Source organism: Chelonoidis abingdonii, chromosome 1, assembly GCF_003597395.2.
Source record: "Chelonoidis abingdonii isolate Lonesome George chromosome 1, CheloAbing_2.0, whole genome shotgun sequence".
Lineage (NCBI taxonomy): Eukaryota > Metazoa > Chordata > Testudines > Testudinidae > Chelonoidis > Chelonoidis abingdonii.
The window spans coordinates 146,451,403-146,474,240 of record NC_133769.1 but is presented as its reverse complement, the minus strand read 5'-3'; the positions used below and the strand labels follow the sequence as shown (position 1 = coordinate 146,474,240).

The following is a 22,838-nucleotide window of genomic DNA, read 5'->3' as shown; positions in this document are numbered from 1 at the left end:
CCTGGTAATCCACCTCAGACTTGCTGCACTCAGGGAGGTGATTTTTTTCACCCCCCTAAGCCAGCATGTTAGACCGCTATAAAATGTAAATGTAGACAAGCCCTTAGAGAGCTGTTGTATGTGCTGTGTTGAACACTATCCAACTGTTCAAAATAGGTGAAAGCCAGGTTTCTACAGACTAGGGTATTTGTCATCACTCCAATGTGTATCTTCTTGTTCCTAAAAGATCTTCTAACTTGACTAGTTGAGGAGCTGTAATCAGATGGCACAATCATGTATTTCCATGGCAACTGCAGAGATGTGAATTTAAGGTTCTTACTGTTTTACTTCCTGAGGCCATGGCTACACTTACATTTTTGCAGCGCTGGTAGTTACAGCTGTGGTCGTACAGCTGTGTACGGCCAGCGCTGCAGTGTGTCCACACTGACAGCGACCAGCGCTGCAGTGTGTCCATACTTGCACCAGTTGCAGCGCTGTTGTGAGTGGTGCATTGTGGACAGCTTCCCACAGAGCACTCGTCCATTTGTCGCTGTGGGTTATGGGAAGGGGACGGAAGGGTACGGGTCATTCCGCTTCCTGTTCCAATCACCGTGGGCATCGCTTCCTTTTCAGCCGTTTGTGCCATTGTGGTCTGTCGCGTGATTCAGAGAGAAATGAGCCCGAGCTGCTGAGGACATGCTGATGAATGTTGCCAGCACATTTCAGTTGGCAGGGACTATTCTTATGCTCCAAAGTTACAGGAGAGCGATGATGAATAGATTTGCCTAACGGGTACACTAATTGCTTGTGGCAGTCAGCGACGTGCTCAGCACCGTGGAACGCGCCTTTGGGCTCGGAAACACACTGAGTTGTGGATTCACATCGTCCTGCAAGTCTGGGTGAAGCATGGCTGCAGAACTTAGATGAGAAAAGCCAACTTTCATGGGACTTGTGCTGAGCTCGCCCAACCTGGCAGGCACAAGACGCGGGAAAGACTGAGGGGCTTTGCCCTCCGTGGGAGGAAGCCGGGTTGGCTATTGGCCCAAGGTTGGAAGTTGGCATCCAGACAGCTAACCGATCGGTCACCCAGTTTGGAGGGGAAAGTCGACATTTGGAATAGTGGTGATGGAAGTTTGCAGGGCCATTAATCGCATCTGTAAGAAGGTGACTTGGGATGTGCAGAAATTGGATGCTTTGCACAGATGGGTTTCCTAACTGTGGAGGGGAATTGATGGGACGCATATTCTATTCTGGCCCCACCCCACTGGCAACGGTACATTAATCGGAAGGGTATTTCTCTATGGTTCTCCAGGCTTGTGGATCAGTGGGGTGTCACTGACATCTCACAGATGGTCTGGAACAGTGGCATTGTTCAGGAAGCTGCAGGCTGGACATTTTTCCCAGACAGGAAGATCACAGTGGGGAGATCGAAATGCCCATTGTGATCTTGGAGACCCGCTTACCGTTAACGCTGGCTCATGAAACCGTACACAGGGAAGCTTGACAGGAGCAAGGATCGGTTCAACTACGCTGAGCTGGTGAGAATGACTGTGAGTGTGCTTTTGGCCGTTTAAGGGGAGATGGAGAGTCTCTACGGAAGCTAGACGTGGTGGAAAACAGCATCCAGCGATTATAACCGCGTGCTGTATCCTCCATAAATTTGTGAAGGGAATGGTGAAACCTTCTAGTGACGAATGGACCTCGAGTTCAGCGCTAGAGGCTGATTTGCACCCAGAGAGCAGGGCGACAGGAGCCCAGCACATGCTTCAAGGATCAGGGATGCCTTAAAAGAGCATTTGAGGCTGAAGCCAACAGTAATGTTGGGTGCCTTCCACTGCAGTTAAGTGCTTGCTCACAGCATTACCTGCAGTGGTTGCAGATTTGCAGTGGCCTATTTTCACTTGTGTACAGTATGTTACACTTCGTTATAATAAAAACTGATTAAAAGACAAGAAATCCCTTATTAATAATACAGTACATAAAACAGGAAGGGGGTACGGTGATGAGCATTACACTCACAGTTTGAATAGTTCTTCTTGAGGGCTCTGCTTGCCTATGCACTTGAGGATTAATAATGCTGCAATGGTGATGGGGTTGAGTGCATAGGTAAGGTTTCGTAGTTATCAGGGCTGTGAGATGAAATATGGTGTTGGGGCAGTTGGTGGTGGTAAGAACAGATGCTGGAGAAGGGTGTTTTGGGGAAACGTGGGGCGCAATGTGTTGAGTTTTGGGATGGCTGAGCATCCACGGTAGTGGTCTGCCTGATGTTACCATTGACTGCATGAGGTCTGTGTGGCTTTCCATGAGTTAGCAGCCGATCTGTGGTTCTCTTTGCCAGCCAATCCTTGTTAATGCTACGTTTTTCTCACTGCGTAAACTTTTTATTTTCTGTTGAATACATATTCATGATGCTTCACAAGCTCTTCCTTCATTTCCTTGGCTTTTCTTAAGTTCCTTTAGTCTTTTTAGAAGTCTGTGTTGTGCAGCGGAATCAGGTACTTATAAAAAACAGAGAGATAAATGTTAATTCAGAGGAGCATTGTTTTTATGAGTATTTGTACCTCATTTACACAACGTGTGACATAGCACACGGTGGACGCGTGCAGATAGAATACACATGGTGAGTTTAAACACATGCGGATCACAGGGGAAAAGGGGGTCTGATTGGTTCTGCTAAGGGAATAACACTGCAGCACACTGGGAAAGGAAGGGTGGGGATGATGTGACTATGGAAGCCTGGGTTTGTGAGTTGGGAAGCAAAGATCAGCTGAGGGAAGTAACAGAAAGCCATCCTGCATACGCGGCATAGCCCTGCTCCAAAACATTTGCATCGTGTAATGAAAGCTTCTTACCTGGAACAGGCTCCTGTGATGATTCTCAATAGTAAGTCCAGGGACTGCGTTTCTCTTCCTGGGTTGAACAAGCTCTGGCTGCAGTCTGCAAGACCTCACCTCCAGTCTCTCCACCGTTGCCCGCACCTCGCGATCCCCTTCACCTGGTCTCATGCTCTGAACTGTCCGATATGATCCTGGATTGGCAATGGGGTTACATCCAAGTATCGCCTCAGCTCCTTGTAAACAGCAGGTAGGGGGAAGCACCTGGCTGGCGGTTTCCCTTCTTGCTTTGCAGTAGGCACTCCGCAGCTCCTTCACCTTAACCTACACTGAACGGCATCTCGGTCATGCCCCGTCTTGCATTGACTTTGGTATCTGGCCGTAGAATCATATTTCTGCGGTGGAGTGCAGCTGAGACTGAACTGTCTCTTCTCCAGACACTGATTAATCCTGCGTCGGCAGTGCTCCATGCTGGGCTCGTTTGGGGCGTGGAGGCATTGTTGCTGATTGATTGATTTGCACTCCACACTCGCTGAGCAGAACGGGAAGTGGATTTTTAAAATCCGGGCATTTAGGGCGGATCACCTGAGGCGGCAGTGGAGTGCTAAGCGGTGACAGAGAGGCTGAAAAGAATGCTGGATAAGTCCTTATACCCTGGAGGCCAATAAAAGCGTGGTGGTGTCCATACCTGATGACCAGCGCTGATCAGCAGCGCGGTGCTCGCACCCGTGGGACCCAGGTGTACAGCCAGCGCTGCAAACAGGGAGTTGCAGCGCTGGCTGAGCTTTTAAGTGTGGACACCTGCTAAGTTGCAGCGCTGTAACCCTCTCACCAGCGCTGCAACTAGCAAGTGTAGCCATGGCCTGAGTTGACATTTCCATTCACACCTTATTCTGCCGACATCTTTTCATTCTCTTTTGCCTACTGCCTCAAGTGTCTTGCTTAGCCAGCCTGAAGAACTCTGATCTTAGGGCACGTCTCCACCAGCAATGTTAAAGCACTGACAGTGGCAGAGCTTTAATGTGACTGTGTAGTCAGAGCACCAGTGCTCTCTCCTAGCTATAAAACTCCACCTCCCCAAGGGGGAATAGCTCCCAGTGCTGGTGCACTGTCTACACTGGCACTTTACAACACTGAAACTTGCGATGCTCAGGGAGGTGTTTTTTCACACCCCTGAGCAAAAAAGTTGCAGTGCTGTAAAGTGCGAGTGTAGACAAGCCCTTGGTCTTTGCTATGACCAGTTTGAAAAGTTGAAAATGATGTTGAAGCAACCTGCTTCAAGGGGAATTTTTGCCTCCTACACTCTGGTGAGAGGGAAATCAAAGCAACCCCTCCTGGTGTATTTTCAGAGGAACCAGACCAAGCAGTCCTGACTAGGGTCATGCGACACACATATTGTGATTGTGATCTTCAATACTTGAACCTCAGCCCAAAACCAGAAACCATTATTTTTTCTCTTCTGCTGTTCATGTCTCTTCCCTTTTTGGGTATGTCTGTCATGTCTTTTTTCAGAAAAGACAGAATCAGAGTTTAACAACAAAATGAGATTACTGAGATCTCACATCTAAAATAGATTTGCCACCCCGCCCCCCCAAAAAAAGCATATGGGAAGCTACTTAATATATTTCCCATATATAAAATACTCATTAGGGAAGGAGAAGTAACAGTGTTTGTTAAAATTAAACTTACTTGATGTTTTTTTTATGTGCATATCATGACAGATGTGTCAGTTTCCTGCAATACCCTTGAAAATCCTTGTTGAATAAAGTTTAAGTGTATTTGGAGTCCTTTGCATTTAAAACCTAAGTATTATTGTGAAATTGTATGTTATTTCTCTTGGAGAAAGATGTAGCCAATGTAAAGCTTGTGAAGTGTTATGAGTTTCAAAGAACTATACTGAACAGTGGGGCAGACAAGAATGAACTTTTGGGACAAACGGTTAAATGAGAATCTTGAGCTGGAGGTGAATGCAAATTTACCCTCCTCTATTTATGATAAAACAAAGCCTTTTGAAGCTATGCACTGTGGAGAGACTCATTATCTGCTGATTACCTGTTCCCAGAAATCTGACAATTAAAGCTTTAACTCTGTATAAAGGAAATACTAAATTTGTCATGAGTTTGCTTATTCTGAGTTGAAGCAGTTGTGAACAGAAAACCACCTTCATAAGGTCTGAAGGACTGATCATCTACCAGAGCCTTTGGAGTTGGAAGTTGATCTCTGTAAGCTTATTAACTTTTATGGTATTAATGTTTTTTTTTTGCAATGCTTTCACTTTCACAATAAATGTACTTGCTTAGAAAGGTCTATGTGTTAAAATGTGGGCAATTATTCTGTTCATATCCTCTGGAGAGAGAGCCCCCAGCAAGCCAGATGGCCAAAATACTCAGCCTCTGTATTTTGCTATCATAATGTAGGCAGGGGACTATGCCACCTGGAAATTCCCAAGTCAGCAGGGAGAGAGATGTTTGTCTCCATCCAAGAGAGGTGACGTCTGAGAAACCAGCAGCCTGGAGTTGATGCCCTCAGTTACTACAGTGGGGGAATATAGGTGCATTATCTTGAACTGTGACACGTATTGTGGAAGAAGTAGCATATGTAATGCACAATTTCCAACAGCAGTGAAAGCAATTACCTTGGAAGAAAAAACCGAGAGAAAAAAATCTCATAACCTGTTCAGGAAAGGAAGAGTGAAAAAAGAAACAGGGGAAAACGAGTTCTCAGGGGAGGGATAGCTCAGTGATTTGAGCATTGGCCTGCTAAACCCAGGGTTGTGAGTTCAATCCTTGAGGGGTCATTTGGGGATTGGTCCTGCTTTGAGCAGGGGGTTGGACTAGATGATCTCCTGAGGTCCCTTCCAATGCTAATAATCTATGATTCTATGAACAGTTGAAGAAAAATCAGCTGATTGATCTGTATAAAGAAAGGCATATGAATACAGACTACCAGGGAAACATACAGCTAGTTGATGTGCTGTACTCTAATAACTAGAAGAGGAAAGGTGTCCTCATCTGAAGAGAACATCAAGACCACTGGCAGAGGGCTCAGCAGGTGAGAAAAATCTTGGAGCTAACTCCATGGAGGGAGGCCAGAAACAAGTCGACAAAAGCAGGATCCATGTATCACTGCAGCTGGGATTGGGGACAGGTCCACAGGTGGATCAGGGCAGGATACAGTTGGAGAGGGACTAACTGCATCTGAAAATCCTGCATCTTAAAGACCAGGAGCAAGAGACAGCAGACTAGGAGTAACAACACTAGCATGAGAGTGAAGAGAAGGGGAAGGAGTGTCCATCTCAGCTCGTGGTGAAGAAACTGCACCGTCAGAACTGTAGTCATATAAGTGAAGCTAGACTTCAGATACCAGTCCCAGGGCAGTCAGAGATTCCAAACTACTGCCTCCTTGTATGGAGAGGAATGACATGGCTGTGTTTCTAAGTGTTTTTTAAATGGGGCAAGGGCACTGGCAAACCAGGAGCCAGATCTTGCCAAGGCTTTAGGCCTTAGCCAGTGTACTGACTAAGTCATTACTGAAAACCAGTCTGTTTCATGTGTGTTTTAGTATGGTTTATATGCATATTGGACTTATATCAATGCTTTTAGTGTTTAGATTTTATGAAATGCTTGTACATTGCTGCAGGCATTAATCTCACTTGTAATATCTTTATCACATGCTATAAGGAAATGGTCCCCAACCTTTTTCATCTGGCGAACACCAGACGACGAGCCACCAAGGACCATGGCCGACGGGCGAGCATCCGCTGAAATGCTGCCGAGAAGCGGCAACGTCAATAGGCATCACCTCTGAAAAGCAATGTCATCCAGAGGCGTCACCCCCAAAATGCTGCCGAAAATCATTGGCATTTCGCCGGCAATGCCTCTGGATGACGCTGCTTCTTGGCGGCATTTCAGCGGATGCTTGTCCACTGGCCAGTACCCGGACGCACATAGATGCCCTGGCAGATGCCATGGTACCCGTGGGCACCATGTTGGGGACCACTGCTATAAGGTAATATTTCAGTTTTGCTTTATTCCTGTAACAAATGTTTTCTCTGAAAGTGTGACCCAGCAGCAGGATTTATCTCATGCTCATCAAGAAGGCCATGAAAACTAAATAGGCCATTGGGGGACATCACAATAAAAGACCTTGTTAATTGCCCCTTCACGTTCATGAAGAGCTACTTGTAAAAGGGCCTGTCCCATAAGCGTGCATTCTGGAGAAGGAAACAAAAAGAAATGGAAAGAATTTTTTTAAAGTGTTTGCTGTTTGGACTCTCACAGGGCTGGCGTTATGAAACTAAAAGACAGTCAGGGCTGACATTACTACAACTCTATCAGCTTTTGGAAATCATAGACTGTAACTCATGTGTATATATCTGCTTTAACTTTGTGAATAACTCTCGTTATTTCTTAGCTGATCAGTCTTTAGTTCATTTATCATAGGATTGATTACTGTTGTCAACTTTGTTGTAAGATATGAAGTGCTGTTCATGTGGGGTAAATGACTGGTCCTTGGGACTGGGAGAGACAGTTTTATACTCCAGGGAAATGAGAAAGGTAATTATAGCTATGAAGGAAGGGGAATTTCTTCCTACAGTATCTGGCTGCCTGATGGCCTGTGAAAATGTAAAGGACCCTAGCCCTTATGAGAGAAGGAATTCTGCTCACCTTGACTCAGGTTGTGGGGAATCAAGATTCCTCCTTCTATTTCTAGAGAAGCTGAGGTTAGGCCAACAGAGTCTCTGGGTCTTGACCCACTGGGGAAGTGGATCAGAGAAAGGAATTTGGCTATGGTGAAGTTTGAAGAATCTCCGTTGCCTGACTCCTTTGCTGGTAAATGCAGAACATGACTGAGAACCACTTCACAGGGAGGCATTCCTTCCTTATTTCTCCCTTTGGTCCAAAAATTGCTGCTTGCAAAATTTCCAAGGGGGATGTGGAATTTCAATCCATCATTGGAACAACCAATCTCTTGGCGGATAAAGGAAACCCACACTTGCCCTAGCAACCAGGTTGCAAGTGGGAGTGGCGGACCAGGTCTCAAGTTTACACCTAAAGCTTTTGATGTAAGAAAGGGAGAAAAATTATACAGGATGTTTGTCAAATTATTGTTGTATGATAACAAGGGAGAAATGACACTGTATGGAATTTTAAAGGAAGTATGGTGGCTTGCTAGCACAATGTTTATTATCTGAAGATCTGAAATGGGAAATTATGAAAGATCATAGCAAAGAAACCATAGAAGGAATTAATGTGCTTTGGGAAATACGTCCATGGGTTCTACTAGCACATTTGTTACACACAGTTCTTTAGGAAGGATACATGGCAGATATGACAATTTCCTGCAATGACCTTGAAAAAAATTATTGAATGAAGTTTAAGTGTAGCTGGAGTCCATTGTACTGAAAATTCAAAATTCATTATAAATGGGGGATTGTAGATAATGTTTCTAGGGAACAGACATGGCTAATGTCTTGGGAAGTATTGAGTTCCAAGGACTATTTTCAACAATGCACCAGACCAGAATGAACTTTTGGGACAAACAGAGTTAGGTGGGAATCTATAGGTGGAGGTGAATGCAAATTTACTCCCCTCTGGTTATGCAAAAGCCCAGCCTTTTGAAGCTACACCCTGAGGAGACAAACATTGTCTACTGATTACCTGCTCCCAGAAATCTGAAGATGAAAGCCCTACAGTGATAAAGGAAAGAAAAACATTTTCTCGAGTGCACGTGTTGCAAGTTAAAGCTGTTACAAACAGAAAACTGCCTTGGTATGGTCTGAAGAACAGCTCACCTAACTGAACCCTTGTTGGAGTTGGGAGTGATCTTTGATAAACTTATTAGCATGCATGTAGGTTCTTTTAATATGTGTTCTCTGTAATGCTTTCACCTTAAGAATAAATGTGCTTCCTTAGAAAGAGATGTATATATTTCCCATTATTGCCAATCACCCTGATCAGTTTTTTCTCCAACCAGTAAGATTTGGATAATAGATCTCTTTTCAGAAGTTCCAAAGTAAGTTACATTTTCCCATCTCTCTGGGGCTGATTCCCTGCTTCACAATCAAAGACCCTAAGATCTTTGCTGTTTGTTCTACCCATTTTCTGATTCATTTAACTCACCCTTCGTTAAGGTTCCATGCTGAATTTGCCATAGAATTCAATTAGTACTTCCCTTTAATTAGTCAGAGGAGTATATCCTGAGAAATAAGAGGCACTTCTATCTCCCAAAGGACTGAGCATCGTACCCTTTCCACACTCCAACACACTTCGCTTCTTTCTGCTGTCCCCTTACCTCTGATCCCAGAGACTGAATGGGAGTGGAATCCTGATTTATCACATTGAACACTGTAAGGGTACTGTCCCCACTTGACATCTGTTTCATATTCTGTGTAATAAATGGGTTAATCTCACTCTAGTTCTTAGTAGTTTGGTATCACCATCATGAGAGGCTCCAATTATCTATCTTGTAAGAAATTTCATCAGCGAGAATAAAAATCAAAAGTGTCCTGGAAACAGAATTTCCTTACACCTCATTTCTCTCCTTAATCCCTGCTTACTCAGCAATGGTCTTACTGAGCTCAGGATTAGCATGAGATGCTGTGTGTGAGAGGTCTATTGCATTGCCACTGCCCTGTGTTATTACTCATCCTGGGACAAAGGATTAATTCCGGGTGTATAACAACTTTGTTTACTATTATTTTTATTCTTCACTTCCCCTTCCAAACACACACTCTCTCTTATTTCTTGCAGCTTGCTTGAGAAATTTGTTTGCAGAGCTTTCTCCTCTTTGAGTTTTACATTCTCTTCCTGGCAGATGTTTCTGTGAATTTCAGTTTTCTAGGTTACCAACATTTTCTAGCATGAACTTTTACAAATCCAAATGATTTTGGGATGGAAAGGAGCTTTTTTGCATTTGGCTCACTGGCTGTCCATGCTATGAATTTTGTTATTTTCTGAAGTTATTTTTAAATGCTGCTGGGATTATTAAGTACAAGCGTTAATTATCAGATTGCCTACAGCTTTTCTATAATTGTCTTTTTATTATTTAAATCTGAATAAATATAATTGTTGCTTTCAATTATTGGTCATTCCCTTGACTTAATTTCTTTTCATCCTTATTTTACAGAAATATCAGATAATGAACTCAGGGCTCAAAAGTAATTTTTCTGTTTATTTTTTTTTAAATGAGGTGGCCTGTTCATGGGACATGGACCGTTCCACCTTTCCATCTTGAATTCGTGCCCAGAGCAGGTCACTAGTATCCAAAAGTGATGGCCACCTGAAAACAGATTAGCATGAAATGAGATACTGGAGGTCAGTCCTGTTCCCACTGAGACAAATTACTGCAGCTGACACAGAAAATGCCTCCCTTTGGCCATTTAATAAGAGAGGTCCAGGCATGAATGGGCTATTGAGATTATCACTACTTCAAGTGACACCACTGAGCAGGGCCAAGGTAATGTATACTAATAAGTGAGGCAGAGCCTGTCTGTGCTATACCAGGTCTAGGGTTAAATCAAGAACTTCATCCTATAGGGGATGGATATCAAACTGGCATTTTTCACCATCATTAAATTCACCAAATAAATATGTATTGTTACTTACACACAACCCCCAGGGCTAGCAGTCCTACCATTAATGCCAGACACAATGTGAGCAAAGTCAGGGCAGCCAGATGCCATGGGAACGAAGTGAGGAGACCTGAGAGAAACCAAGAATGAACTCAGTAACTGAAAGAGGCAGATTCTGAAAATTCCTTATTTTGCTTCTATTGTTTTTCTTCTTTTCTTCTTCCACTCACAAGGACACTGAGCCATGTGCTGAAAGTGCAGACTCTGGTACAGGATGATAGGAAGTCTGCGTGGAGGGGACTGCAAGTACGCAACATGTCTAAAGCATCTCTTCCGCTGCAGGGAGTTGCAGCCACTCAAAACAGACAGCAGACTGGGGTCACCCCCACTGCAATCTGTCTGCAGAGCTCCTGTGGAACCCAAAGTAGAGATTAAAGCTGGAAGCATTACCTGCCCTCTTTTGCTGTTGAAGGGAGTTGTAATGTGCCATGTCTGTACATTGGGGTAAATCAATCCTATTGCACGTTATTCCACAACAGTTCAGACTTCTTGTAGTTTTTTTCTATTTTCTCCTTATTAGCCAACACCATGGCTTGAAGGAGAAACTAGTTAAGGACAATGGTAATAGGGACAAAATACAACACGGTTTTACAAAAGGTAGATCGTGCCAAACCAACCTGATCTCCTTCTTTGAGAAGGTAACAGATCTTTTAGATAAAGGAAATGCAGTGGATCTAATTTACCTCGATTTCAGTAAGGCATCTGATGTGGTTCCACATGGGTAATTATTAGCTAAATTGGAAAAGATGGGGATCAGTATGAAAGGTTGATAAGGAACTGGTTAAAGGGGAGATTACAATGGGTCATACTGAAAGGTGAACTGTTAGGCTGGAAGGCGGTTACTAGCGGAGTTCCTCAGGGATTAGTTTTAGTACCAATCTTATTTAATCTTTTTATCACTGACCTTGGCACAAAAAGTGGGAATGTGCTAATAAAGTCTGCGGATGACACAAAGCTGGGAGGTACTGCTAACACAGAGAAGGACAGGGATATCATACAGGAAGATCTGGATCACTTTGTAAACTGGAGTAATAGTAATAGGATGAAATTTAAAAGTGAAAAGTGCAAGGTCATGCATTTAGGGATTAATAACAAGAAGTTTTGTTATAAGCTGGGGACACATCAGTTGGAAGTAACAGAGGAGGAGAAGGACCTTGGAATATTGGTTGGTCACAGGATGACTATGAGTTGCCAGTATGATATGGACGAGAAAAAACCTAATGCAGTCTTGGGATGCATCAGGCAAGGTATTTACAGTAGAGATAAGGAGGTGTTGGAACTGTTATATAAGGCAATGGTGAGACCTCATCTAGAATACTGTGTGCAGTTCTGGTCTCCTATGTTTAAGAAAGATTAATTCAAACTTGAACAGGTTTAGAGACAGGCTACTAGGATGATCTGAGGAATTATTTCAGCTCAGTGCCAATGTGATCACAAGAACAAATAGATATAAACTGGTCAGCAGGAAGTTTAGACTTGAAATTAGATGAAGGTTTCTAACCATCAGAGGAATGAAGTTCTGGAACAGTCTTCCAAGGGGAGCAGTGAGGGTTCAATACAGGAGTGGGTGGGTGAGATTCTGTGGCCCGTGTTGTGCAGGAGGTCAGACAAGATGATCATAATGGTCCCTTCTGACCTTAAAGTCTAAAAGTCTATGATACTGAGGAAACGAGATGTCCACCCTTCCAGCACTGGTATCTTCTCCAATCAATAGTCATTTACCCCCTTCTCTTCCAGCAATGACAGGTCCTTTCCCACCATCAGCTTACCTCCCCTTTCTCTAAAATTATCCTCCATCCCTCATCAACCATCATTCAGTCCCCCTTAAAAGTTTTTTTTGTTTTTTCTTGTTTCACAATTTTTTTAATGGAACTTATTTTTAGGAACTCAGGTTTAGACAGAAAGGATGGAAAGTGAGCAAAGCAGTTGAAAAATGAAAGCTGAATTTCCTAAAAAAATAATAAAATGGTGAGGAGAAAGAATTATACATGTATAGGAGAAGGAATATCATCTGCTGTGACATTAGCTAGGGTACAATTACCAGGGGTATTGATCCTCATGCTTCAAGACATAAAAAATTATCAGTTTCTCTGAGCTCTGGTGATCCCCAACTGCTCCAATGGCCATTAATGGTCACTAGCAACTGGAGCAAGTTGGAACACAGATACCAGAGGACTGGACTGAAGCACAAAGGATCAGGAAGAACACAAAGGTGGCTTAAAGCTACTCTGCTCATTCCCCTCCTGAATCATGCTGCATGCTCTTCTGCTCAGCAAGGTATCCGGGCCAAGAACACTCTGATGCCATCTGGTGATTGCTACTTTCATAGAGATGGCAAAACTGCTAAATAATCTGGCATTTATCTGAATGTAAAGGCAAAATAACCTTCCACCTTCCCTACCGAGCTACAGCCCCAAGCTGGAGCCTGAAGGCAAAAAAAAGGACGTGGTCTTCTGTTTCAGTCACTTTGGGTTTGCTGAATGCAAAAGCTGCTACAGAGACAGCATGGGGCTCTATGCTCAAATTGGTCAGGGGGCGACTGCAAACCAATGTCCTGACTTATGAGTGTTTTGCATAAGTAATCTTTCATTCATTGTTTCAGGAAAAGGCTCCATGAATTGGGGTTCGATGTAGAGGGTTTTTTCTTCCACTTACTAATGTTGCCTTGGACATTTTTTTAAAAAAATGCATCTTTGACTCTTTGAAGTGTTTCCCTCTTCTCTGGCTGTGTTCACCCCCTCACATGGAAGTAGCACAAATACTCTGCTCCAGAAAAGTGGGTTATAATTTGTCACTAAATGTTACAATTACAAGAAGCAACCTGGAGCAGTTCAAACATGAAAGCAAACAAAGATCTTCACTTCTCCAGACCAGAGTTTGACAACAGTAAAATCCTAATCTAGGCTGCATCATGCAATGGATGACTCTGCAAAAATGATTATGAACTGCTGGCACAGTATCTTCTCTAGACTGTCCAACTCTGTTCTAGCACTTGATCCCACAAATACTTACTAACTGGCATACTGCTCGCTCATATGGGTAATCCATCAAAGTCAATAGGACTACTCATGTCAGTACTATTCTCAGCAGTTAGTCTTTCAGGATTGGATCCGTACATAATAAAATCTTCAGCATAATAAAATGATACGGGAAAAGACATCTCCCTCCATGCTTTGAACAGCAATGTGCATGCTTCTGCATGTCTGTTAATTAATAATGACAATAAAGCAGGACAAATGCACCACTGATGTAACTCTACTGAGAAGTATGGAGTTAGAGGAGCAAATTTGGTCCATTCTCCCTAAGACTAGGTTGAGAGCACTTCCCAGCCTAGCTAATTTTAGCACAATAACTAAAAAGCCCCTTAGAGATTGTACCTTTTTCCTCAGGAGCAGCAGACTTTGGGATATTTTCCAATGCATAAAATTTATTAAATTCCAGATCTGCATATGTTATTTCCTCTATCATAGCTGGTGAAGAGGGAAGCTTATATTTTGAGTCAAAAAGTTGTAGCACGTTTCAGGTTCTGCAGCTGTTGAGTGAGGAACAAGATCTGTCATTTTAGAGAGGGCTCCTTTTTAATGTATTGTTAGATACAAATAAGGCAACCCGGACATCAGAGCAGAGTGGCCCACAACTTCCTCTGAAAGGATGTTATAAAAGAGAAATGTTCCCTTTGAACTGAGGAATCGTCCCCTTCTCTTTCTTCCTCTGCCTCCTTTCTAGCCCATCTGCCCTCCACTTATTTCTCTTTACAACGTCTGAACAAAACACAGCCTTGTCTGTGTAAATTCTGTGGTTTGGTTTTTAAAGAGGCAACTTGTTTCTGGAGAACTGCTGGTTCAGGATTCACATGCAGGAGTGAATACAGGATTTTCACAGCTTCATGGCAATGTTCTGTTGTTACCAGATACATGCTGTAGAGCAGGCATAGGCAACCTATGGCATGCATGCTAAAGGCAGCATGCGAGCTGATTTTTTCAGTGGCACTCACACTGCCCGGGTCCTGGCCACTGGTCTGCGGGGCTCTGCATTTTAATTTAATTTTAAATGAAGCTTCTTAAACATTTTAAAAACCTTATTTACTTTACATACAACAATAGTTTAATTTATTACAGACTTATAGAAAGGAAACCTAAAAATGTTAAAATGTACTACTGGCACACACAACCTTAACTTAGAGTGAATAAATGAAAACTCGGCACACCACTGCTGAAAGGTTGCCAACCCTGAGCTAGATCCTCAGCTAGTATAAAATAGCATAGCTTCAACTTTTGTGCAAGCCAGTTTTCTCCCCCTTTTCCACTGCCAGTGAGGCACAAAGAAGCTGGTGAAGTGAAGTAAGGTTCTGGTCCTCAGGGCCTAGCTGTCCATTTGGCAAAATCTTATTATGCTTTATTGTCATACTGTGTCCCAAAAATGGCAAGGTCTCAAAATGTGTTCTGAAGGTCTTGCAGATCACCAGCTTCTATTGGTATTTTTGAATGCTGGTAGTAAATGCTGGGAAGATGTTCCTGTGTGAATCTGGAAAATCAAATTGTTCCCTTGTGATGTTATAGACATGTACTCTCTGATGCGTGAATCTACAGTTCCTTCTCCTGCAAAGTCTGGATTTATAACAACTTCAGTGAATAACATTTAGGACATTTTAAAATATAATTGGGAAGTTAATTTGGTGGTTGTGACAATGAGGACTTAATTGCATGCTCTAAATGGATTGAGGGGTTACACATTTCCTCAGAACTATTATTGCATATTATTGAAGCCTTCCTCATCCTATTCTAACACTTGTAGGGCATGAGTAAAATACATCAACAAACCTACGTAGAGTGTCAGGCCTAAACTAGAGGGATACTGAGAACAAGACTCAGACAAGCAAAATTGGTGGTGGTGGTCAAATTGCATAGGCCCTCTTAGCAAAATAATGTCTCTATCCAGCACTACCAGCCACAATATTAATCTGTTTTTGTTTAAGCTGATCCATCTTGGGAGACAACTGAAACAACTATACAGTATCATGAGACTGTTTTAATATACTCAAGGCCAAATCCTTAGATAAAATTGATGTAGCTCTTTTGATTTCAGTGAGCTATGCAGCTATACACAAGGTGAGACTATGGCCCTCCTACATCTCTAGGTCACTGGTTTTTCTATACTTCCAGGTTGTTAATTCCCATCTGGAGGCCCCTCATGGGCCTATCTGAAATAAGTGGGTGTATCCCAGTCTTGCTCTGAGAAGGATGGTGTTTACATCACAAAAATCACTACCAGATAAGTATTAATTTACTCCACTCAGTGTCTCAGCAGAGGGGTGAAAACTGGAATGGACCATAGCATGGGCCTCTGTCTCCCTTAGAGGTCCTTGGAGTCAAGGATGAGGTTAACATTAGCAGGGGGATGAGACCATATGCATATGGGTGTTGGGCCTGGGAAGGCAGCTTGTGTTACTGCTCTCTGGGCTGTACCTATTCTGGAAACAGAGGACATCAGCCTCCAGGGCTATTAGTCCTGCACTTTCCACAAGTACTTTAGAAAATAAAACAAACTCGGTTGCTTGTTATCAGTGGTCAGGAATCATTAGACACTCTCAGCCACAGACGGAAAACCACAGCAGAAAATATGAGAAATATAACAGACACTCAATGCTGACATCATTCACACTTGCTTGTGAAACCTGTCCTGTCAACTGTGTGCAAAGCAGCAACGATGGTGTCTGGGAAGTACATGAACTGCAACATCAGGGCTGCTCTACCCCTCTAGCTTTTGTGAGTCTTTCCTATATTACTGAACCCATAGCCAATGGTGTGGTTGCCACCATATAACAGCATCAAGCACTTTTGCATTGTCAGTAAGGAGAACTACTTGAAACTGTTTAACATCTTGATACAAGATGTCAAAAGCCTTGAGTGGAATATTTTGTACAAATGTGCTGACTTTTCACTCACTGTCTTGAGGATTTGAATACACACACAGCAAGATATGCTTGAAACTTCAGGAGTGAACTGGGTGTAATTTCTTGTATACTATTCTCTCCAGAATCATCACTAGGACTCTGGCACAGCCAGAGAAGAGGCTGTCCCTTTCAGGATTTGAACTGAGCTCAGCGCAGGCTGGGGCAGGTCTGTGGGAGTGAGGTAGTGATTGCCCTGTTGATACCTATACACTGCAGTCACAACCAACAGAGCTCACAGTTTATGGACCTTGCTATTGAGTTTCGATTTATGGAGCTTTCAGTGATCTGTGATACATTTATTATCTTTCTTCTCGGCCTGTGTAACACTTTCTGTCTGTGATGATGAGGGATATGAGAGAGAAGCAAATATAACACTTTTGTGGATATGCTTTATAAATCCTGAGCTTGGAAAATCTCTTGGTGTTCCCTTTTAGTTCACAGTGCGGTCAGAGCTACACAGCAAGCTCACAGGTTCTCTGGAGTCACTTAAAAGCATAGTTAAACACTTAAACAGGTTACCTAGGGAGGCTGTGGAATTTTCATTACTGACGATACTTTTATACCACTGCATGACAGTCTCATTATCACAAAATTCTGCAACATCATTGTATTTTATTGCATCTCAGTGAGGATGAAATGTAATTATATCACCTACTGAAGGGACAATAAGAGACAACAATATTGCCTATTGAAAGGAAATCACATTATTAAGTCATCTGGGACGTTTGGATGCAACAACATCACAATGCTTCATAATGCCCCAGGTAAATTTGGAGCTCTTTAATTTTCCTGCAGAGAACACGAAAGCTAGGATTAACTGATTGAAAAAGGGGCTAGAGTGAAAAACAAGATTCCTTATGAATGGAAGCCACAGGGAACTGCTTTAGCAGGGTGTAATGATGCCTATATATGATTTTGAAAGTTCTGTTTTGGCCACAGGAAAGTGTTGTTTTTGACAAAAAGAGACTCTGTAAAGGTAGGGACATAATTGTATAAAGACATAGTGACAATTTTATTGGTGACATATGAGCCAGAATGAATCCAAATTAGCACCTTTCACTGGCACTGGAATTCTGCAAAATTGTAAGTCTCAATACTTACATATAACCAGCAGGGCTATCAGCCCTATGAAGAGCACCAAGTACACACTCAGCAAAGTCAGGGCAATTGGATGCCACACAGGGATTGGAGCAGGGAGTCCTGAAAGAATCCAGTAATTGTTTCAGTGATGAAAATAAATGAAGTGACATCCCCTTTTTAATTACTCTTTTAAAATATATTGTTTTTCTTCACTCACATGTATTTTTAACAACTGAATATTCTGAGATTCTTGGGTCAAGCATAAAGCAAACAGAGGAGAAGGAAGAGATCTTATGAAAAGCAGAAATAGCTGATTCATAAGAGTAGATTTTTATGTGTTGAGGTATTTTTATGATGAACCCAGCTCTGTACTGTCTGAGAATAATATTAGTAGATAAACCTAATATTTGGGAACATTACTGATAGACCAGTGACCCTTATTAGGATATTTCAGGTTGTAAGGAGACTATAAACTTGGGGTGAGGTTGAAATCCTTCTCCTGAGCCAAGATGGTGTCAAGGTAAAATTTTCCATAGCCTTATATTTTCAAAAATGATTTAGGAACTTAGAAAAATGTTAGAGTAATGAGTCCAATGGGAATTCACCCTTTCAGAAGGGGATACGCCTAACTCCCAGAGTCTGCAGCATTCACAGATTCAGAAAGCCAAGTCTGAGGTTTTGTTTAATTTTTTAAAATAAATAGCTACAGTATGTTGAATATTGTTAATAAATGTGGAACAGTGACATACTGGCACACACATCTCCTGCCCCATCTCTCGGGATGATGGCAGCAACCACCAGTACATGGTGCAACATGAACAGATGGGTTTCAGAAGAGAATGAGTAAAGCAGGGGTAGGAAACCTATAGCACGAGTGCTGATTTTCAGTGGCACTCACGCTGCCTGGGTCCTGGCCACCGGTCCAGGGGGCTCTGTGTTTTAGTTTAATTTTAAATGAAACTTCTTAAACATTTAAAAAACCTTATTTCCTTACAAACAACAATAATTTAGTTATATATTATAGACTTATACAAAGAAACCTTCTAAAAATGTTAAAATGTATTATTGGCATGTGAAACCTTAAATTAGAATGAATAAATGAAGACTTGGTATACCACTTCTGAAAGGTTGCCAACCCCTGGAAGGGTTCACATAGGCAGCAGGGTCTATAATTAAGGCCCATCTCATCTTTGATACTAACTGCACCGGAGCTGCACAGTTCAGAGATGAGGCTTTAAGAAAAACACAAAAACTCACAAGACTCACAATAAAATCACTGCAGACGACAAGGCTCCTCTGATCACATTTAGAAAATTTTGTTCACAAGCATATGGATTAGAAACTTCAGTGGAAACTTCAGTTTATGGAAGTTGATTGCATGTAACCAGGAAAGTTTATTTGTCAAGGCCTGCATTAACTTTTTAAATTATGTAGTTCTTCCTTCTGTCACAATGTCCTGTGTAATCTCAACAAATGAATTTGATCAAAATAGTTAAATCCAGATCAGGGATGTCTCCTGGCTGCAAGAGATTGATCTGGGAACCCCACAAGTCATAGCAGAGGGAAACATCAGAATAAGGTTTAATATAAAAGCAGAGACACCCTTCCCCAGGTTATCATTCTCAATAACAGATTCAATAATAGACATTTTGTTAGCCACTTATATTTTTTACAAATAAAATACATTATAAAGACCCACTGAGAAATATATGTACGCAATAGTTGCTCATTTCCTGAACTGGACTGGGGCTGTGAACTGTGTACACAGTAATTATTCCCTGCCACCATGAAATAATCTGGATCATGAGTGGTGTTGATCAATTTTATTCATTTGTATGACGGTAGTGACTAGCGCAACCAGCCATTATTGGGGCCCTTTTGTTCTATGCGCTGTACAAACACACAATTGGAGACAATGTCTACGTTGAAGCGCTTTCAAATGAAATAGACAAGATAGACAAGTAGGATTGTGATCAGTGTGATGACTGTAAACTTGCTTTTGGTACCATGATTTTTCTTTTTGGGAGGAGGGGATGTGGGGATTAGCGACAAAAAAAGACAAAAGAAGAGATGGGGATAAGGGAGACAGAGCAGGTGAGAACATGGAGAGAAAGAAGTGGAGTGAGGCTGAGATGCAATTGTGTGGGGGGGTTGGGAGGGGGTTGGAGTAAATAGCCAATCAGCAATGGGCACAAAGTCTAAGAAAAACTGTAGAAAATATGATACCTCTGTTGTTGCCTGGATGTCCACAGGCAGATACTGGAGTTCAGGATTGCATATTTAAAATAGTGTTCCTCCTCATCCTTCATATCCAATTTTTTGTCCTCCCTGGAAGACAGAAACTGCCTGGCTGCCCTCTTGGACCAGTATTGGGAAAGGAAGAACTGTTCACATTTCAGCATTTCATCTGAAACCACACAGGAAATTTGCACTACACTCCTAAAAAGGAACTTACAGCCTCAGAATTAAAGTAACACTGTCAAGGTTGCAAACTTCCCATCTTCTCTTTCTATTTTTAATTCATGTAACGTTTTGAAAGGGCAGTGAAATGCCTCCTTAAAAGGAGGAATGACTTAAACATTTGTGAACACTTTTCACCTGGAGTCTTAAAGTGCTTTTGAAAGGAGGATATCTCTAGTCCCCTTTTACAGATGGGAGAGACCTAAAGTGACTTGCCAAGTTGCACAGTGAGTCAGTGTCAAAATCAGGAACAGGATTAAGGTTTCCTCCTCAAGAATTTCTGTTCTGTCCCCAACACCTGAAACCCCCCTTGTTACAACTATCAAAGATCTTAACAGGATCCACAACTGTGGTGATAAAATGTTTGCAACTGGGGTGGCAGAATGGGACATGCTGAAAATGACAACTCAGGACAGACTGAGAGAAATAGGGCAGACAATCCCCAAGACTGGTAATTTTATTCTATAATTAGCTGCACCAAGCCAGTAACAAAACAGCTTCTGAGATGCTGCACTGGTTACCAAGAAGCCAAATACAGTCCCCTTTAAGCATTCCAGCCCGTGACTCCCATCTAGACAGCCAAGTCTAATACAGTGAGAGGTTATTGAAAACCTGATTCACTTTAAGTTAGGTTCACCAGTCCCAAAGACCGGACACTGGTCTCTAGGTCAATATGAATTTCAGATATTACCCAATAATTATGCAGATGCCAAGCCTTTAGTAACTAAAAGAGGAAAGGTTTAATAATAAAAAGGAAAAAGAAAGAAGAGAGTTGCTGTGGCTAAAAGATCAATATGCATACAGATATGTGTAAAGTCCTTTGGTCAGTTTCATAGCAGAGAAAGTGAGGCTAGTGATTTGTAAAAGTCTTTCTGGAATTGATTTAAAAGGTTATAGTCCAATAGGCAGTTCAGATATAGAGTTTGTTCAAGTTCTTCCATGAGAATTCCAAGGAAATCCAGAGTAAATATGGAGACTTCAGTCTTGTGGCTTAGTTCTTCCCTGACAAAGCTTAAGCAGACCTGATATAAAAAGGATCAGGCCCAAGGCTTTCTTTATAGTTGAAGCAAGCTGGGTGCTCACAGTTAATTCCACCACATGGCCTTTGATGAAAACAAGCTGACATTTTGATCTCTATTCAATGGTTCTTTTCTTAAACAAGACAGGTAGCAATAGTCATTCAAACTATCAAGACAGTTCACAGGTGGTTCACTACGTGCAGTTACAAGGTTTGAGGAGAGATTAGGACAATAATATTATTACACCACAAATCCCATCTAAGTGATATCTCCTTTTGATCTAGGAGTCAATAGAATACAGTAAGGACTTGTTATAGGACAGAAACAGGATTTAGCATCTACTAATAATTAGATAACATTGTTAGATTTCTAACAGAATGCAGGTTAACACAGACACATTTAACACTTACTCTTTGATTCTCTAACAGTACAGGCAAACATGATAAAGGTTCTAGTCTACTTGATGACTGTCTACAGGGAATGGCTCTGTTTATCAATGCAATATCCTTTTGGTATGTTTGTAAGGCTTGCTTTAGAGGTGACCCAGCTTACTGACAGCTTAACATTTGCTGGCCCAACATTACAATATATTTCCCCTACACTTTTCTATTAGGATTTTAAATTCTTTGGGGGCAGAGTCTAAGTGATTGTATAATGACTAGCACAATGCAGCCAAATCTGTGCTGAGACCTCTAGATACTACAGCTATGCAAATAATAATGGTGAATTTTTTTCCCATGTATTTCCCTCTTCTGTTCCCACCTGTTACTGGCCACTCATGCATGGCCCATCCTGTGAACTGAGAATTCAGACTGTCTTAGCTCTGTAGCATTTAGATTGTAGCTCATAACAGTTTTTGCTGTCTCCAGGAAAAGAAGGCGTTAACATTCCCTGTGAAAGCATGAGTGCAATCTCTCCTGAAACAAACTAACTCAAGCTGTCCTTTTTAGCTTTTTTAAAGAAATGAGGTTTCTCATCTAGAGAAAGTTATAAAACAGAAAATATAGGGACAGTAAGAGATATTATACATGGAGTTATCTAGATCTTTATAACATGCCCTTCATCATTCTTGCAAATGATTATCTCAATGTCTATTCAGTCTTGTTCATTTTCCTTTCATCTGCTTGTTGTGAACCCCTGTGCAAGTACAGCTTTGTTTATGTAAATGTTCAGGCAAAGCAAAGTTTGGACCCTAGGTTAAAATCTCTTTAATGAAGAAACAAAATGTGTTTAGAGCTAGATGATGTCATTTAGTGAGAGTCCTGTGCTGGGATCAGTGGGATGGAGGTGACTATTCTAGGAGGAGCACTGCTCAGTCTGATTAAGAGAGGGGAGTTGAATTCCAGACTCAAAGATCCTACACTGAACTTGTCCTTTTACCAGCTGACTCATGCATAATCATCTGGGAACGGTAAACTCAAGTGTCCCAATCTAGTACTGGTAAAAAAACACAAGGAAATAATTGGTGTTTCTTTCAGGCCAACAGCAACACTTTGAATTGAGCCTGGAAGCCCATTCAGTTTCTGGAACACAGAGGGATGTGCATGTTCCATTCCAGAAACAGTATTATGTGAGTGTGAAGCTAAACTCTTCTGCACCTGAAATTTCTGAGTGGCCTTCTGGAGTAGCCCCTGTGATGGAGTAGGGGCTGTCTGTGTGGGGAATGGGAAAGCAGGGGATGTCACTCTCCCCCCTTCAGAACTGAACTGAGAGGGGTCACTCTGCCCAGTGACCTGGGGAAGTTCAGGGCCCCCTCTCCGGGACAACGTGTCCGCTATCAGGTTGGCACTTCCCTTCACATGGACCACATCCATGTCATAGTCCTGCAGGAGCAGGCTCCACCTCAGGAGCTTGGCGTTGGCTCCTTTCATCTGGTGCAG

General features: G+C 42.2%; 1 protein-coding gene and 1 pseudogene across 1 annotated transcript in view; both read right to left on the bottom strand.

Annotated features, from left to right (window-relative positions):
• Positions 1-13,914, bottom strand: part of LOC142046321 (C-type lectin domain family 12 member A-like) — a 94,642-nt pseudogene extending 80,728 nt beyond the window's left edge.
• A 6,741-nt stretch (positions 13,915-20,655) lies between these two features.
• The window catches only part of LOC116837073 (C-type lectin domain family 12 member B-like), a 23,022-nt gene continuing 20,839 nt past the window's right edge, over positions 20,656-22,838 (bottom strand). Inside the window, exon 7 of the mRNA XM_032801225.2 lies at positions 20,656-22,589. The gene's annotated coding sequence lies outside the window, so the exon portion shown is untranslated. The remainder of the gene's footprint in view (positions 22,590-22,838) is intronic.